Source organism: Uranotaenia lowii, chromosome 2 (genome assembly GCF_029784155.1).
Source record: "Uranotaenia lowii strain MFRU-FL chromosome 2, ASM2978415v1, whole genome shotgun sequence".
Lineage (NCBI taxonomy): Eukaryota > Metazoa > Arthropoda > Insecta > Diptera > Culicidae > Uranotaenia > Uranotaenia lowii.
In genome coordinates this window covers 22,584,121-22,597,590 of record NC_073692.1, presented here as the reverse complement: position 1 = coordinate 22,597,590, position 13,470 = coordinate 22,584,121, and the positions used below count along the sequence as shown (strand labels likewise).

The following is a 13,470-nucleotide window of genomic DNA, read 5'->3' as shown; positions in this document are numbered from 1 at the left end:
GTTGAGACTAACGGTTTTCAGCAGAGTAAATCTGTCGACCCATCGGCGAAACCAAAACAGTTTGTTTTGGTTCCGCATGTTTTGAGTCAATTCGCAATTGAAACAATAGCGGTGATGATTGATGATGACAGCTGATGATGGTGAACACGGTACAAATGTTTACATCATCACACTGTGAAGCCAAACAACTCAACTTAGGTTCGTGGTAACTCACCAGTGTTGCCAGATATTCTGAGTGGTTAGCTCAGAATATCACACGAAAATGAGAAAACTAATAAGTGAGGATATCACTTCAGTGAATAATGTAAATAACTATCGCTTATGTTATAAGCTGGGTTGCCAGGTGCCCAGATTTGTCTGTAAAACCAAGACTATTGACCCTTCGTCCAGATATTGGTCAGACACAGATTTTGCCCAGATTTTTGCTGAGAGTGCCCAGATTTTACAGACTTTCAAAATTGAGTGATGAAATCAATATTTATGCATCGGATTTGATCCGTAAATGCTAGATTAGACTGAAAGACTGAAATCTCGCTTGTATTCATTGGTATTTGACCAATCATTTATTAAACATATATAATTTTTTTTAAAGATCGGCATGGTACATGGTAGGAAACAGTGTTCTCAACTCGAAAATTACCTGAATACCACAGGACAAAACAAAACAACCCCCCCCCCCCCCCCCCCCCCTCTCACACGCATCGTTAAATTTCTTGTTTAGTACCAAATTTGTGATCTTCCCTATGCACAGACACACACAGACTTTTTTTCAAAATTGCCCAGATTTTTACTCCTCAACACCTGGCATCCCTGGTTATAAGTAGGACTATGTTTAAGGACTTGACGAACAAAACGAATTAAGATTAACTCTTTTCCACCACTAAAACCAGCGTTTGCAACAGAATTATATTACAAGGGTGTCGTGATTTTACGAATCTCAATTCAGAGATTCACTTAAACACGTCTGTCGCTCGCAAGAATAGATCAATGACTAACTTTGTTTTGTTTGTTTGTCAAGTGCTGCCAAAATAGCAAATGTTTTCATAGAAATTTATTTTATTTTATTCATCTACAGTGTTGCCGAATAAAACTATTATTTTATTTTATTCCTAATTAAATTTGATTTATTTTCTGTATATTCTTCATCTCATCCCTACAAAGGGTTTAAAAACAGACGGGGGTTGAACAGCATTTCGACGGGTCCCTTATAAAAAAAATTGGAATCTTATATTCTTGCTTAAGCTTTTTGAGAAAACGAACTTAATTTCTTCAAAAAGGCATCGTTGCCATTATAAAGGGGAAGAAACGAACTATCTGATAAAATTGGAAAGATTTAAACTTTCCCGAATCTCAACGCGTCCGATTTTTGTTTTAAAAACCCAAACCCTTCAGCAAGTTTCCTTCGAACTTCGGTCCGGTTCGAAGATAACTCAGATGGAAGATTATCATAAGAAAATTTGCTGCTCTCGAGGAAAAAGGTCATCATTTTCTTCTTCATCAGCGTGGTCGTGGTCTTCTTGGTCGTCCTCGTCGACTGATATCATGATGAGCTTCTCAAACGACTGCCATGGCGTTGGCGGCACACCAGTCAGTCGAGTTATATGCTTTGCACCAGGGCAAAAGGTATAATGTAGTATACACGGACCAAAGGCGCCCATCCGGCCAAATTCATTTCCATCCGGCGACGAGGACAGACAACCTGTTCCCTCCCTGGCTCTGGAAAAGCGACCGGAAGTTGGCGCGGGACGAAAGACGAACTCGCTTGCAACAAACCAAGCCAATTGAATAGCTAGACAGTTTATTTTAAAGTGGAAAATAAATCGTCTGAAAAAAGGAACGGATAATCTGCTTGGAAAACGGGATCCTGTCGAGACGTTTGGGGCATCAAGAGATCCGGATCCTGAGGATGGAACCGAAAGAGGATGGCAGCAGCAAGCAGGATGCAACGGAAGGGTGAAAGTAATCATGTTGTAAGAAAAACTGCTCCAACATTTCGGGGTAATACTTGGAAAAGGAGTGAACGTTCAGGGAATATGCTCTTTGGGAAGGATGACGCAGACATTTTATTTTCAGTCTTCTTCCATCAAAAGACGACATTCATACGTACCAACTTACATTCCCTCAGCTGATGCTGCTGGTGGAACCCGTTTCGGATAGACATAACTCTGCTGATGAAAACTGGGTTCGTGGCGACGAAAGTGAATTGCAATTTTACTCAGTCTGCAGAATTCTGCATATTGAATTTAATCCGTCTGTCCGTTCGTCCAGATGGAGTGGCAGATTTGTTGGCCGTATGGCTCATATAAGCTTAAGGTATGGTGCAGCAAATTCACTAGCTTATACTGTGATTTGAAATTCAAAGCACGATTATTTCTACGAGCTCGTTAATTTGAAACGATCCGGAAGTCTTTTATCGAGGAATAAATTTATGAGTTGTTCTTCAAAATTTAGTTGTATTTTATTGTTATTTTGTTTTTTTTTTTGTATTTTAATAAAAAAAAGGAGGTAGGGTTAGCCATATTTTGCAATATTTGGTCATGGTTATTTTAGATTTTAAATAACCAGGTTAAAAAATTAATCATGTGCATACAATCTGTTTATATCTAAGTTCAAAATTCTCTTTTCCTTAGTATTTTGAAGTTTGAGGGATGCATCGGAAAAGAGGAACCTATCGCACTTTTGGGTACGGATAAAAACCCGGTTTAAATTTTGAAATTTCTAATGTCTTTTTGTGTCCAGAAAACCAATTTAGTAATGGATGGTTGAGGTTCAAAACTTTACATTTCCATCCATATGTTTTATCATTCCACTGCAGTCAATAGCTCGCTAGTTGAAAGCGTATCCCGAGCAGACTTTTATGGCAAAATAATACCTAATTTTGCTATCATGCCTTGAAAGTAAAATGAGGTATCATTTTGCCCGAATAAAGGTGGTACAATGCCAAAATTTGGGTCTCACTTTTCATATATAGATACCACAATTATACCAACTGTAGGTTTCACTGAAACCTTAATGACACCTCGTTTAACCACCATCTCAAAACGCGTTTTGAGAGCACAATGATGCCACTTTTAGGTTTCGATTGGACCCAAAATTTGGCATCGGTGTGATATCAAATCCTTTTTTAAAACGCTGCCAAACGAGGCATCATTAAGCTTCCATTAAAACCAAAATTTGGTATCACTGTGTTATCTTTGTACCTAAAACAATATCCAAATTTTGATATTGTACCACCTTTAATCGGGCTAAATTAGGTATTATTTTACCATAAATTGAAAGAATGATGAAAATCGCCTTAAACAATGCAACAAAAAGAAGTTCAGATCTCGCGACAAATAACGAACATAACAATTTTTGTTCGTTATTTGTCTGATCCATGAATATGTCCACTAATTTTTTTTGCATAACTTAAGGCGATTTTCATCATTCATCCATTTTATGGCAAAATAATACCATAACATTTTTCGTTATATGTCTGAACATTCACTTTTTTGCATAATTAAAGGCGATTTTCTTTGTTAACTTTTTCATCTTCTATGCATGTTTCATAAGAATATGTACTCAGAACTCAGCTACTTTTTTTTTCAATTTAATTAATTAAATCAATAATCAACTGCAATTTGCAAACGGACATCAACACACATTGAAAAGAATTCGTTAAACTGTTCTATCCAGATAAACACTTGAATTTATGTAAAACAATTATGCCAAAATTTAAAGAGGGAAACAACGAATTGTTCTTCTCATTTAATTTCCGAGAATAATCTAAACAATAACGTTCAAAATGTTAAATGCATAAACTAAGTAAATTTGTTTTTGAATATAATTTAAATTAGGTTTAATAACAGAATATTTTTTAAATTATTTTTAATAATCTAAAAAAACCTATGTTAATTTATTTATAACAAATTTTTTCGTTCACTCTAATGAGACTAAACATTTCGATCTAAATTTCAACATTTTAGTTTTCGGAATAAAAATGAGATAACGAAGCCTTGCCTCTTACTTATTCATCAATCGTAAACTGCGTGGAAAGGTTTCCTTGAAAAAAAATATTAACAAATTGTATCCTACACACTATTAATTTTTTGGTGTAAATTTATGTCAAATTGGATGCACAAAATTGAAGCATCACTTTTGACATAAAATTACACTATAGAAAGACAGAAACGCTTTGAGCCATAAAATCTCAGATATAAATCTAATGACAATTTGACGTAATATTATAACATCGATGATGTAAAGTTATGTCAAATTTAACGCACAAAAGTAAAACATCTTTTTTTATTTAAATTTATATCGTTACCGAAATAACATTGCTTTTTGTGAATATTTGATGAGGTTAGCTTAACAAACTGAGAATTTTACCAAAATTTATGTCCATGGCCTTTTTTTTCCTTCAAAATTTTATCACTTCAAAAGCTTACGTCACCAAATATTTACAAAAAGCAATGAACTTTCAGCGTGGGGAAATGTATGCTCATCAACCTTGTCAAAACTTATCTTGTACGCAATTGTTTGGAAATGTCATCTTCGATGTATCAAAACATAAACGATTTTTGATTTGAAAGTTTTATTACAATATTATAAATTCTTGTTGATGCTTCAGGTAACTTTTGTTCATTTATTTATCATTTGCTATTTCTTTTTATGTTTGTTGTTCAGTTACCTGCTTTCCTAAAATCCGAAACTGTGTTCGTATGTGTCGTTTGATGATGCATAAATGAAAATTTATCACAATGCGCTTAATATAAATTACATGATGTCACTTACATTTTGACTAATTGAAATTAATGTGTCGATTGAAATTCGAAATGGTTTTCAGATCCATAGCTAGAATCACTTAAAATTTGCTAAATTTCACATTCTGTTACTGAAGAGTCTGAAAGATACCTCGAAAAAAAAAAACGCCTGATTTTATACATTCCATTTTTGGCATGAATTGGAAATATTTCACATTTTCAACCGGTAATGTTAACCGCCCGAATATAGATAACATTTAGCCGCCGCCTTTGCCGCCGGCAACCGCACTATGGTTTAAATACGAAACAGATTGTCAAAAATTCTGGAAAATTGTCACTAAATAAACAAAACGTACTTCTAATTACCATTAAGAGTTTTCAAATATAAAGAAAAATAGAAAATTGAATACTGGTATATAGAATATAAAATAAAAATATTTAATTAATTTTCAACTATTAACTTTTTTTTATTCTGAAAAGACGTATTCCAAATTCTTTTAATAAATTGTTATAGATTACTCCTCATAATTTATACCTAATTGTTTTCATTAGTTTTTATGAGCTGTTTGATACTCTTTGTTTTAATTCAAGAAAACGAATCTTCTCCAAGTTTGCATAAGCTCTGACCCACTATGGCAACTATGGCAGGAGGCGGCTGTTAAAATCAAAACATCGTACATTCGGATGAAGATGACAGTTTTAAAAAAATGGTTCTATTAATTTCTAAGGTCTATTAATTTATATTCGGAGCTTCTAAAGAGGAAATCATGTAAGTATCATATCTTTGCCTTAACTTCACTCGTCTGATGTTTGATTTTTTTTTTTTTCAGAAGCCTTAACTAGCCACAGGAATGATCGAAAGCGGTGCCAACGAGCCGCGGAATTGGTGAACAATTATGGACTTTTAGTTTAGGGAAACACATTCGTATTTCTTGCCGCCTCTTGCTGCTGTTTATGCAGCAAAAAACTTACCACCAATGAATTCTGGTACGATTTGGTTCGTTCGATGGGATTCGGGAGCGATCAAATGATTACCGGAAACGTACAGGTAAGAAACAATACAAAACAATAAGAGAAATATGAATTTTTGTGGTTACAATTTACAAGCTACAAAACTATTTTTTTTTTCAAATTCAGGATGCCACGAACACAACATCGATTCTGCGAATATCTACGGATAAGATAGCAGAACATTTTCGCTTTTTGTGGAATTTTTACAACAATCCGAAGAAGAACCTTAGAAACATGGTACAACCTTCATTGGTGGTAAATATCGGTATTATGTAATCCGCCAGCCTGAGGGGTAAGTTTTTATTATTTCTGTAGATCACTTTTTCTATGTTTGTAAAAATTTTGATTGATTGCTTAATTTCTATTTATGCAAAACGAAACTTTAACGTTTTAAAAGTATCTAGAGGGCATCCATAAATTGCGTAACGCTCTTAGGAGAAAGGGGGTAATTTAGAGCTTTACGAATTGTGACATTGGAGAGGGGGGGGGGGGCTGCGGTGTAGTATGCTCATCGTTACGTAAGGATTTTTCCTTAAAATTTTCAGTTGATTCGCAGCTATTTTTATGTCATGCGTCGAAGAGTTACGATATGTGACAAACGGAGGGGGGGAGGGGGTGGGGGTATCAAAAACGACATTTTTGCGTTACGTAATTTATGGATGCCACACTACTAGATTAGATTATTGAAAAAATCATTTTTACGAGTAAAACATTGAAGATGGATTGATAATTTATCATAAATTATTTTGTCTGAGAAGAAATACCTAAATCTGAATAATTTAAGGAAAATTTTGCTGTCGTCTATCGCAATAGTATTGGTCTGCATTAATAGAATATTCGTCGTGAAATTATAATAATAATGTATAAAACCAGACGTATTCTTTTCATTTAAATAATTTAGGCATGTAAGTAATCTTATGGTCATTTCTGGTAGGATTTTACCACAAAATCTAAAACTTGCATATTCAATGCTAAATCTCATTTTTTTCTACTGAATACATCCTATTTATACCAAATCAAGGATCCCTTTTTGATCATAAAGTACAATTTAGGAAGATACTCACTTGACTAACTACGACTTGTTAATCGTTTTGATCACGTTTCAGTAACTTATAAGTCGACAAAGTGGACATCCCCAGGAAAACAAACACCTTGAACACCGTTTTGGTTCCGATGAATTCTAAGAAATTCTGAAAGCATACAATGCGAATCATTAATTTAGAAGACAATGTTTATAGGTTAGGTGTGCGCAATTCCTGTTTTTACGTACCTGTTTTAGATTCGTAAATCCGCTTGGAAATATATACTACTTACTAACAACTAAAGTTTTGAAGAATCAGGTTGATGAGGAAGTTGTGATAGTGCCACCAAATGGAAACTTATTGCCCATGATGTTGTTCGCCTTTCCAAATGTTGCTGCATGGCGGCGTTGTTGTTATACTCATCAAAAGACGCGATGAATGAAGTGATGTTAAACTCAACTTGCAGGTCAAATTCAGACGGCTTCGCCAAACAACGAGTTGAGCTGGATTGTATTTGAGCGATATATATCCTATTGCTGGCTACCATCACTGGTGTTATCCTCGTTGCCTGGTGAAGGAACAAAACCGCTCTGAATAACAGCATGTGCAATTCACTTTGCTAATTTGTGTTTTGTATTGTCTGAAATAAAAATGCCATTAGTTATTCTGAATACTTTATCTAAAAAATCAGTATTTAATATGATAAATTAACTACCGCTATTTGCAAGACTGTCTTTAGTGTTCCTAAAATCGTTGAAGTCATTCTTACATGCTTTTTCATAATTCAGTTTACTTCGGAAATTTGTCTTATACCATTAGTATTCAATATAAGAAAAAACTCATGAGTCTTGTATGTTTATACTTATTAAGTTTTATCGGTGAAACTCAATAAGCAGAACCGTATAAAAAGCACTGTAAAAAGTGCCAGTGATAAACTTTAATTCATTGTATGTTTATGTTGATAAAATTTTCCTCCGTAATTAACGCTAGTTTTGTAAATATTTATACAATAAACAAAACTTAACACAATGAAGATGGTGTGATTAGTTGTATTTTATCAATTTTTCCGCGAAACGTATGAAAGAAATATTTACTTCTCAGACAATTTTGCTTCCAGCGGCAGTTTAGTGACAAAAAGATTTAAAAAAAAATGACATACCGAGAACGTTTCAGCTCGAACTAGTCCGCAGAACCCTGACCGGTGTTGGGTACCTCCAACGTACTCGGTTAAGCTGTTTACCTGGAGAAAAAAACATCAAAAAGAAATTATTTTGACAATTCAAGTTGATCAATAAGTTACCTGTATTTTTTGGAATCTTCATCCTTCGTTGCTCAGCTTGCTGGACAGGAGCATTTTTAAAAAGGGCAATTTTTCCACCTAGCCGTCTTTCTCAAGCAAGCGATGTGAAAACAGCCGCCTTTCAGAAAGTAATTCCGTGAACCGAGGATTCTTCGCAACGGCCGCATCTCAGAAGTCAACAATTAAGAAGTGCTGCCGCACCACCAGATAAAGGAACACGTTGGCCGCCTGAATTTTAATAACTGTTTGCTGTGGGCTAATCCTTGCGCTTGCGACTTACCTGAAAATGTGAAAACAGCAGACCAATTACACCGCTGTAACTGCAGCTTTTTTATCAGTTACACTTCTGGTCAGCTCGTTACACTTCTGGTGGCGACGACAAACCCACCGTTCCCGGTCGATAGCGGTGCGGCTCGTTTAAACTGCGAATAGACGGAACACTTTTCCGGACGACTTAAGCGATCAAATGGTCACGGGGGAAGTTTTTCTACGGCGAATCACGAGCAGTCTCCTTACTGTGATTGGTATCCGCACTGGTTTGAAATTTGTTTTTGTTTTGATCCAGCGTGCCTACAGCTACGGGTGGTTGCATATTGAGGAAAAGTAGGCAAAGGGTACCAAAAGTTTCTCATTAGTGGGGGGTGTAAACGGAGCGCTTTTAGACAGCGAATTGTTCGCCTACCATGCCTACGATTACGATTGCCTGTCACAAGATGGACGATTCCGTGTATTGGTATAAGAACACACCCGAAGCTGTACACGCCCTGGTTTTGATCGTTTGTCTTGTCCAGGGGGTCTGATTTGGCAAAAACGTTTGAGTTGTATTGATTTTTAAAAAATCGTTTATAAATTGAATTTTGTCCTTAGGGGCCGTCCATAAATGATGTCACGCGTTAGGGGGGGGGGGAGGGGGGGTTTTGATTTTTGTGACATGTGGGGGAGGGGGGGTCAGCTTGAGCGTGACATCACTTATCATTACAAAAAAAAGTGAACAGGATTGGTTGGCTATTCTAACCTGTGGAGAAGATTTGGATTGCGAATGGATTGAAGAAGAGGAACTAGATTTGGATGGTTGAATAGACTAGATTTGGTCATTGATATGGAAAGTCATCAACATAATCCTTGGACTCATGATTGAAATGTTTTTTAAGCAATGATTTAAGGCTTGTTAAAAGTTGTTAACCTTTTTTTCAATTCTTTGAATAAAACTGATGAATTTAAAAAAGCAACATTTTTAATCAAATTTCTATGAGTTGAAAATTTTACTACAGGGGGGGGGGGGGTTAGGAAAACGTGACGTAATACAAAAGGGGGGTTACGGAATTTGTGACAATATGTGACGGAGGGGGGAGGGGGGGGTAAATTTTTTCCAAATTTTGCGTGACATCATTAATGGACAGCCCCTTATTCGCAAAAAAAAATCTGAATTATTATTGAACTAACAGTTCATTGATGACAAAATCAAACAAATAAGTAGTTAAAAAGTTTAACGAGTTCAGATGATATTTAATGGTGTTTTTCGATAAAAACTGAAGGCCAGTCAAGACTTTGCTCGCTATAACATAAATTGAGACTTCTTAAGTACCTGTATTTCGGCTTTATTGATACAATCAGAGTTGCATATTATTTTCATCATCCCAGTGATCTGCTGAAAATTCCTGATTTTTTTTCATCGCAGTGCACTGATTTTTGACAAATCCATTCGGCATATCTGCTTGTCTAGAAAGATTGCGTTCAATCACATCGTTGTTTTTCAAATCTATTTGGTGATATTAAAATAAGCCCGGAACAAATTTCAAATCCTTATTTTGTCACTCGGAGTTGGAACACCGCGAGGGGGGATATTAAAAAAAAATGCGAAAACAAATCAATTCGAATATATTGCACGGAAGCTTGTATGCAAAAAAATTGCATAAAATATCTTTGCACAAAACCTATAAATAAAGTTTTTTTTTATCGAAAAATTCAATTAAATCAAGGATACAAAAGGTGCATTTTTTTGATTTTGTAATCTTTCGGATGTTTGATTATTTTCCCGAAATTTACATAAAATACTTCAAAATTTATTTATTTCCCCCATCAGGTTTTTTGGAAATTTCGAACAAGGGGGGGGGGGATAAAAGAAGAAATTGATATTTGGACAAGTAAATTAAGTGACGATTTCTGGACAAGTGAGTATTATTTTGAAAGTTATTATATATGACTTTGAAAATTATTTTGTTACAAGAAATTTACTGTAATATCATCCTTAACCAACTTCAGTTGTATCGACTAATACTACAGGTAGATAATGTAATTTTTTTGTTTGAATTATTTGAAAACAAATTATGAGATTTTTTAAAAACTGTTTTTTTATATAAATTAGAAACTTGTAATGCTCGAATTTTGGTTTTACTTTGCTTCAAAACTTCTTTCTCGCGTTAGCTTGTATTACGTAGTATGAAACAAAATGTAAACAAACAGATATATTACCAAAAAAAAAAAAACTGACATAAACTACACACAACGAAAAAAATCTGTAAAATCACATCACATATGATGTAAATAAAAAGAAGCATCATATATGACGGAATTTTCCATGCGAGTTGGATATTACATATCAAAAAAGCTGTCAAATTGTGAACGTGTAATATTACGACACAAACACATGACGGGATTTTCCGTACGAGTTTGGATATTACATGCCAGAAAAGCTGTAAAATTAAGAGCGTGTAATATTACAATACTTACAACTGAATTTTCAGAGCGGCGTGTAAAAAAATTGTTTTCTTGCCTTTCAAAAATAACAGAAATGGTCAACCCCAAATGAGAAGGAATTTGTGATATTGCATACGCATAGCAATAAATCTTAACACAATTAGAACAAATCAAATTTTATTGGATTTTGTTTACATTTTCACAATGAAATAACAGCCAACATAAACCGACAATAATTGTGAAATTTATCCGTCCATCATCTAATATTTAGGAACTAGGTTTACGAGAAGGAATTTACAAACTACAGTGCCGTTCATAATTCTATACAAAGTTTCCGTGCTGCAAATTAAACTTAAATTTCAAACTGCTATAACCTTTTACTAAGTAGATATTTTCTTTTCATCCGAAATTATATTGAAATTGCATTTTTCGGCGAATGCTCAAAAATTGTACCACATGATAGTTTTATCTTCTAAGAATTGCTCTGTAGAATTTTGACTTAGGTATTGCGTGATTTTTGAGAAATTTAGGCTTGAGTGAATTTAAATAAGAAAATGACATTTTTTGGTAATATATCTAAAGTCACACAGAAACATCAAAGAAACGCCAAATTTCATGGGATAATTATTTATCCTTCATAGAATGTTTGAAATATCCACAAACTAAAAAGTTATGAAATTCAAAAATTGAAAAAAAAAACTATCAACAGAACTGTAATTTCCGTAATGGAAGTAGCGAAATGTTCATCGTAGTACTTGCCCTTTTCCTAGGAAAACCATGGCGAGACCCACGATCTACTTAGATCCTTGCCCATGTTTAGCTTCCCGTTTTTAGACTTGGACAGACCCCCGTTACATTGGCTTTCATTGGTGCACCGGAAGTTTTTAAGCGGCCAACTTCTTCAGATAGGTACTATCCCGACTAATGTTGAAAAGGCATGGAATGGGGCTATTTCTGCGTCGCAAATTCCTGTTTAATTTATTGTCGCAGCACATTCTATAAAAAGATTTGAAAAGATTACCAGAAATATTTTACCCGAACAGCACCCAGCTGATGAGTTTCAGAAGTGGATATCCGATTGGGTTGTAATGTTTCACTGCAAGTTGCCGACTTTGATTTTGTTTTCGAATGGTGTCGGAACCGCACCGCCTGACCCACCGAAAGCTGAAATATATGAAACTTTCAGTTAGCAAGTTGGACCTTCCTGGTCTTAGCCGTCTTAGGACAACCACAAATAAAAAAAAACTTTCACTTCTGAAAACTAAATATTTACACTTAATTTTGTTTAAAAAACTCACCTGAACACCCGCAGCTGCCATTACCAGAATCTTGTCTAAAGCAAAACAACCTGTCGTCAAGAGTAGCCTACATTTTTAGCCGGAACCGAAGTCACTTTTGGCTTGGGCCACTTTTTTATCCTTCGGATTGATTTATTCCGTCGTTCTGTAAAGTTGATCAGACGTAATCAGAATATCCAAACCAAAACAAATAAAACAAAATGAAGAGATTTTTTCGAATGGGAGCGAGAGAAAGTTTTTCATGGGCGTACGGGAATGAAAAAAAAAAGAAAAATGGGACTTTTTGAAAATAGTAGGTATTAAATACAATTTAACAAAAAGTATATGAACATTTGAATTCAAGATATTATGATGTGATGAAACCGTGTACATTTCTATTTGTTTTAAATTGTTGGTTGGTTTAAAGAGGCTTGAAGTGAGAAATACATATTCCGATGTTTATGGATACCCCCTAAGTAAGATGCTCAATTTTCACTCCTCCGTATCCCGTATCCATATCCTGCAGTACGGGAGCGGAAAATGTAGATGTAAACAAAACACAAACAATCTCTGAAACAAATCAAACATAGCCGGTCATACAAAATCGTTCCCCCACAAGGAAACGGAAAGTGAAGTGACCGTGAACGCGTGAACTGTACAAGAGTGAAAGAAAAGTGCACAGGATGCGTCACCAGCATTGTTCGTATTCACGAAGATTTCTACGCCGTGCACCGGAGACGGGAATACTGAACTAAATGCAGCAGGAGACTGGTTGCTGGAGTCATGCAATTACCATGATAACGGCAGTGAAGTGCCGTGTAGAATACGCTTATGGTTAGAGAATATTTTGAGGCATTTCTGGTTTAAGATCCGATTTCAGTTCTCACAAAGATCTCTTTCAGTAGAACCAGTTCCTTACAAAAAGCCATTGGTCACATTTGGACAAAACAATTTCGAATTTAGGTTGAAATTGTCCAGCGACTGGAGCGTCCAATTGGGTTGTAAACTGGAGCCCGAATGAGGCGGCAGGGAAACTGTAAAATAAAATTCTTTGTTGCTTTTATTGCTAGTCCATGTATTTTTTACTCACAGTTTTTCGGATAAGCATCCATCGCAGCTTTTGATGCGGATGTTCTCATCATCGTTTTCTATCACTTCCACTGTCCGGTGGTGAATCCTTTTCTTAGTTCTGAATTAAGATCAACAAGCTACCTTGCGCAATATTCGAGGCTAACGTAATAGACATCTTTTTTCATGAAACACTTCATTCAACTTTGGCACAGTTTTAGCCTGTCAAATCACTGCTGATTTTACAAACTTATGTAACTTTCCTGATAAAAAATATGCCTTAGAATAAATTTTCAATCCTCTTTAATATTTGGAAAACCAATCCATGATGGTCTGACAGTACTTTTTGAAAT

At 35.2% G+C, this 13,470-nt stretch overlaps 1 protein-coding gene and 1 long non-coding RNA gene across 2 annotated transcripts in view; one reads left to right on the top strand and one right to left on the bottom strand.

Annotated features, from left to right (window-relative positions):
- Positions 1-13,470, top strand: part of LOC129741151 (uncharacterized) — a 380,499-nt gene that overhangs the window by 181,423 nt on the left and 185,606 nt on the right. The window lies entirely within an intron of this gene.
- LOC129744204 (uncharacterized) lies at positions 11,183-12,209 on the bottom strand. The gene is made up of 3 exons (XR_008736851.1): positions 12,071-12,209; positions 11,808-11,936; positions 11,183-11,741 (listed from the first exon to the last, which is right to left on the bottom strand). It is a non-coding gene; the product is annotated as an uncharacterized LOC129744204 (long non-coding RNA).